Source organism: Sturnira hondurensis, unplaced genomic scaffold (assembly GCF_014824575.4).
Source record: "Sturnira hondurensis isolate 20B ecotype Veracruz unplaced genomic scaffold, ASM1482457v3 Scaffold0018292, whole genome shotgun sequence".
Classification (NCBI taxonomy): domain Eukaryota; kingdom Metazoa; phylum Chordata; class Mammalia; order Chiroptera; family Phyllostomidae; genus Sturnira; species Sturnira hondurensis.
The window spans coordinates 1,927,428-1,934,124 of record NW_028090923.1 but is presented as its reverse complement, the minus strand read 5'-3'; the positions used below and the strand labels follow the sequence as shown (position 1 = coordinate 1,934,124).

The 6,697-nt window shown below is 38.4% G+C and overlaps 1 pseudogene; it reads right to left on the bottom strand.

Moving 5' to 3' along the window:
- Positions 1–493: 493 nt before the first annotated feature.
- Positions 494–1,647, bottom strand: LOC119002859 (actin-like; annotated as a pseudogene).
- Positions 1,648–6,697: the final 5,050 nt, after the last annotated feature.

Below are 6,697 nucleotides of genomic sequence, written 5' to 3'. Positions count from 1 at the left end.
TCCAACTCAAGACAAATAATAGGCCAGATGTTCTGGCAGGAAACATCAGCTAAGAAAGGAAATGTGTTCAAACACTTGGACCTGCCCCACCCTGTTAGACTGGCAGGGCAGAAACAACAATTTGTTAAGACTTGTGTCAGCCTCTACAGAAACTGGAATCCTGAATGATAATACCCTGCACACATCAGGAACACGAGGTCTCATGATTCTCATCAAGCCCCTGGATTTCTCTCCCAGAAACACGTTCTCATTTAAGCCCCCAAATGACTGACTGCAGGTACAGATTTTAAATCAAAGATATGTACAGGGTATTAAGCATGTTCAAAGGATGCAATTAGGTTAAATAAAATACAAGGTCAAAATCAGCAACCAGGTGTACAATCCAGTGCTAAAATCAGACACAAACTTCAAGGACAATTTCTTTTAGAACACTTACTCCAGGTTCATGAGGGCAGCATGAGGTGTATACATTTTCCAGGGAAAACTTAGACAATCAATTCATGCAGCAAATTCTACGCATTTGCCTACAGTCCATTTAGAAGCAGCAGTGGACAGTGGAGGGGCCTGACTGATATGCTGATGCACATCTGCAAGGCCAGGATGGAGCCACCAATCCACACTACTTGTGCTCAGATGGGCAATAATCTTGATCTTCATCACGCTGGGAGCCAGGGCCCATAATCTCCTTCTGTATCCTGGCTGTGATGCCAGCATACATAGCAGTACCACCAGACAGCACCATGTTAGCACCTTAGAGATGTCGAGGTCACACTTCATTGGTGGAGTTGGATGAGGTCTCATGGATGCCACAGTACTCCATACTGAGGAAAAAGGGTTGGAAGAGGCCTCTGGACATTTGAACCACTCATTGTCAATGGTAGTCACCTGCCCATCAGGTGATTCATAACTCTTCTCTAGGGAGGAGGAGGACACAGTGGTGGCCATCTCCTGCTCGAAGTCTAAGGCAACATAGCACAACTTCTCTTTGATGTCATACACAATTTCCTCTTGGCAGTGGTGGTGAAGCTGTAGCCACTCTCCATGAGGATCTTCATGAGGTAGTCTGTCAGGTCTGAGCCAGCCAGGTTCAGAAGCAGGATGGCATGGGGGAAGGTGTAAGGTGGGCACAGTGTGAGTGACCCTGTTCCCAGAATCCATAACAATATCAGTGGTACATCCAGAGATGTATGGAAACAGCATGACCTAGATGGCCATGTACATGGCAGGAGTGTTGAAGGTCTTCAGCATGATCTGAATCATCTTCTCACGGTTGGCTTTGGGGTTCAGGGAGGCCTTTGTCAGCAGCATAGGAAGCTCCTTGGGGGCAACATGCAGCTCGTTGTAGAAGGTGTGGTGCCAGATCTTCTCCAAATTGTCACATTTGATGGTGATGCCATGCTTGATGAGATACTTTAGGGTCAGTATACTGTACTTGTTCTGGGTTCAGTCACTCATGTAGCTGTGCTTCTGCCCCCCTAATGTCATGCTCACCAGGACACCCTGATGTTGGGGATACCCAATGATGGAAGGAAACCTGGCTCAGGGGGCTCCATCCCCAGAAAAGCCACCTTTGCATGTGTCAGAGCCATTGTTGATGACGAGTGCAGTGATCTCTTCTTCCATGGTCATGTAAGAGGGCAGAGGTTGAGGCACATGGATAGCAGAGCAGTAGTGGGAGTACAAGGGCAGCAGTCTGGCTGCGATGAGTCAAGATCATTTTTCCTTGACTCTGAAGCACAATACACAGTCGTTTTTTGGAGTATATGACTTTATCAAAATATAGATGTAATTGCTAGTCTTCTGTGTTCTCTCATTGCTTTAGATGGGAATATTACTCATAGTTTTTTTAGCTTCATCGAAGAATAATTGATAAAACTATATTATTACAGTGTACAGTATAATGATTTAACCTACATATACATTGTGAAATGATTACCACAATCAGGTTAACACATACTTACTCCTTCTGTGTGTTTGGATTAAGATCTACTCTCAGCAAATTTCAAGTACATGTACAACACACTACTATTATCAATAATCACTGTGCTGTACCTAGATCCCCAGAGCTTACTCATTTTAGAACTGAAGGCTTGAATCCTTTGGCCAGCATCTACTATATCTCATGCCTCCTCACCCATCCCCTCAGCTCCTGATAATCACCATTGTACTCTCTAATTCTATGAGTTCTACTTTTTTCAGGTTCCATATATAAGTTTTTGTCTTTGTCTGGCTAATTTCACTTAGCATTATATCTTCTAGATTCATTCATGTCATTGCAAATTACAGTATTTTTTCTTTTTCATGGCTAAATAATAATTCCTTATTCCGTTGTGTGGGTGTGCATACAAATATAGTTATATATTTATATACTTATATTTATATATGTAAAATCTCCAGAAATTATTAATAAAATAAGAATGGTCTGCATGGCATCAATGTAACCTGGTCCCCAAGGAGAGTGGACTGGAATATGCATGTGTGAACAATGATGACATCATGGTACTAGTGAGTGGGGGTGGTAGATGCCCTTGAGTGAGCATGCGTACTGTGTGGCCTTCCCACTCAAAATGACTGAATGAGTAGAGCAACGAATCTACATCAAATTTTGATGTAGAACATTAATCTTGAACATTTCTTCATAGAAACTATTCATATGATTCAGAAGGCTACAACTATGGACAACTGGTGATTGGCAGCTTCAACATGATGATGCACCTACTCATGTATCATACATATCTTGTGCAGAGTTTTTGTTTTAGCATCAAATCAACCCGGTGTCCTTAAAGCCCAGATTTGGTGCTCTATGACTTCTGGCTTTTTCAAAAACTAAAATTAGCTTTGAAAAGGAAGAGATTTCAGACTGTGGATGAGATCCAGGAAAGTACAATGAGGCAGCTCATGGCAATTGGTCCCAAGCTGCCTAGTTGGAAGGGGACTGAGGTGTCATTGTCCTCTTTATAAGGTTTCTTATATCTTCTTCAGTAAATGCCTCTATTTTTCATATTGCATGGCTGGATACTTTCTGGACAGACCTCATATAGATTATATCTTCTTTATCCAATCATGTGTTATTGGGAACAGGTTGTTTCCATATCTTGCTTATTGGAATTCATGGGGGTACAATTACCTCTTTAAGACAGCAATTTTGTTTCATTTAGATATATACCCAGAAAGAGATTGCTGAATATATGGTAGTTCTATTTTAAATATTCTTTTGAGAAAACGCCATACTGTTTTTTCTAGTGGCTGGACCATTCTATATTACCACTGATAGGACACAAAGATTCCCTTTTCTACATATCCTTGTCAGTACTTGTTGTTTGTTGTCTTTTTAAAAAAGATTTTATTTATTTATCTTTAGAGGAGAAGGGAAGTAGAAAGGGAGAGAAACATCAATGTATGGTTGCCTCTTGTGGGTCTCCTGCTGGGAACTGGCCTGCAACCCAGGCATGTGCCCTGACTGGGAATCGAACCTCAATCATCTGGTTCGCAGGCCCGTGCTCAATCCACTGAGCTACACCAGCCAGGGATGTTGTATTTTTCATAAAAGTTATCTTAATGGGTGTGGCTGGTATTCTTTCCCTATTGTGTTCTTATTGCCCCTGTCAAAAATTAGTTGGCAGTATATGTATAGTTTTATAGCTGGACTCCATACTCTGTTCTATTAGTCTATGTGTTGTTATGCTACTACCATACTGTTTTGGTTACTAGAATTTTATAACATAATTTATATCCTGCAACTTTCCTGAATTTATTTATTAGTCCCCACATTTTTACAGGTGGAATCTTTTGGGTTGTTTATATATAAATTCATGCCATACACAAACAGAGTCAATTTTACTTTCTCCTTTACAATTTTGATAACTTTTTTTTCTTGCCTAATTGATTGAACTAGGACTTCCAGTACAATGTTGAATAGAAGTGGCCAAGTGGGCATCCTCGTCTTTTTTTCTAATATTAGTTAATGTTACCTATAGACTTGTTAAATGTGTCCTTTATAATATTGAGAATATATTCCTCCTAATAATTTTTGAGCATTTATAACATGAAATGATGTTGAATTTTTTCAAATGCATTTTTGCACTTATTGAGATGATTGTATGATTTATCCTTCATTTTATTAATGTTGTATCTCACATTTGTTGATTTGTGTCTGTCAAACAGTTCTTGCGTTCTGTAGATGAATCCTACTTGATAAATCCCACTTGATCATTGTGTATGATCATTTTAATGTGCTGTTGAATTCTGTTTGCTAGTATTATATTATCTTTGCTTCTGTGTTCATCAGAGATATTGGCTTGTGATTTTCTTTTCTTGTGGTGTCCTTGTCTGGCTTTGGTATAAAGAAAACTTCATAAAATGAGTTTACTATTGTTCCTCTTATTTAACTTTTTGGAAGACCATTGGACTGATAGGCATTAATTCTTTTTGAATATTTAGCATTCACCAGTAAAACAATCAGATCCTGGGATGTTCTTTGTTGGGAGACCTCTCCTGGCATTAGGCTCTGCTGCCTTAGGGGAGGGGCGACATGTGAAAAGTGAAACTGTTCATTTCAATCTTGTCAATTAGTCCAATCTTGGGTTTTTTGCTGCTGCAATGGTTCTGCTGGGACTTTTCCACTTGATTCCTGAACTTTCACAAAGGCACTCTTGTCCATGGGTGATTGTAAAAATTGATGCTCTTCCTAGAAATCTTGGTTATTCTAGGAAGGAAATAATCAAGATCAGACCAAAATTAAAGGACATAGAGACTAAAAGAACAATTCAAAGGCTCAATAAATCCAGGAGCTGGTTCTTTGAAAAGATAAACAAAATTGTCAAGCCTTAAAGTAGATTCATCAAGAAAAAAAGGGAAAAGGCCCATATAAATAAAATCAGAAATAAAAGAAGAGAGATTATAACTGATACCACAGAAATACAAAGGACTGTAAGAAATTACTACAAACAACTATAGGCCAAGACATTTAAAAAACTGGGTGAAATGGACAAATTTCTAGAAAAATATAATCTTTCAAAACTGTATGAAAAGGAAGCAGAAAGCATGAACATGTCAATAACAGCTGGTGAAATAGAAGTAATAATCAAAAAACTTTGGGCATGTAAAATCCCTAGACTGGATGGTTACACAGGAGAATTTTACAAAACATTTAAGGAAGAGCTAACTCTGCCCATCTTAGACTATTTCAAAAAATCCAAGGAGACGGAAGACTCCTAAACATGTTTTATGAAACCAGCATCATTCTAATCCCCAAACCAGATAAAGACACAATAAAGAAAGAAAACAACAGGCCAATATCGCTGATGAACATAGACGCTAAAATCCTCAGCAAAATATTGGCAAACTCTATCCAGCAATACATTAAAAAGATCATACACCATGATCAAGTGGGACTCATTCCAGAGATGCAAGGATGTTACAATATTTGCAAACCAATAAACATAATACATCACTGTATTGCAGCCTGTCAAAGCCCCACAGACACGTTTCTGTTTCCCTGAGGAAACAGAAAAAAATGCACAGAGCAATGGGGATGCTTGACATACCTTTATTCATGGGTGGGCAAGCCATGCATGCTTCAAGCTATATGTGTGTAGTGAGAAGCCCCTACTGTCTTAAGTTCTAGAGGTGAACAAAACCAGAAAAATAGCAGAAAATTATATAACATAACAATTCTGTGCATTAGAGTCCACCTCATGTTATGGGAACAGTTTATGACACCCAGTCTCAAGGTTGTGAGAATACTACTTATCAGGCCCCTTCAAGGCTATGGGAACACTGCATCCCTTAGTTACTTAGATACATAGGTGAAGTTGCCAGACTGCCTTCATTTACCCTACAATCACATAAACAATAGGAAACAACAAAATCATGTGATCACATAAAATAGATGCCAAAAAAGCATTAATAAAGGATAGCACCCACTTATTACAAAAAAACACTCAACAAAGGGGAACTAGAGGGAGTATTCATCAACATAATAAAGGCCATATATGAGAAACCTACAGCCAACATCACACTCAAAGGGCAAACCCCAAAATCTTTCCCACTAAGATCAGTAAGAAGACAAGGATGTCTGATTTCACCACTTCTATTCAACATAGCATTGGAAGGCCAAGCCACAGTTATCAGACAAGAAAATAAACTAAAAGGCATCCAATTTGGAAAGGAGGAAGTATAACTGTCACTGTTTGCAGATGCCATAATAAGTGTACATGGGAAACCCTATAGACTCCACCAAAAAACTACTCAACCTAATAAATGAATTTGGCAAAATAGCAAGATACAAAGTCAATATTCAGAAATCAAAAACATTTTTGTACACCAACAATGAAATATCAGAAACAGAAGTTAGGAAAAAAATCCCATTTGGTATAGCAAAATGAAAAATAAACTCTGGAAATAAACCTAACCAAGGAGATAAAAGAATTGTACTCAGAAAACTACACAATACCGAAAGAAAAAATGAAGGCAAACACAAATAAATGAGAGCATGTACCATGTTCATGGATTGAAAGAACTAACATCGCCAAAATGTCCTTACTACTCAAAGCAATTTATAAATTCAATGCAATCCCTATTAAAATACCAATGACATATTTCACAGATGAAGAACAAACATTTCAAAAAATTATATAGAATAATAAATGACCCTGAATAGCACCAGTGATTTTGAGAAAGAACAAAGTAGCAGGGG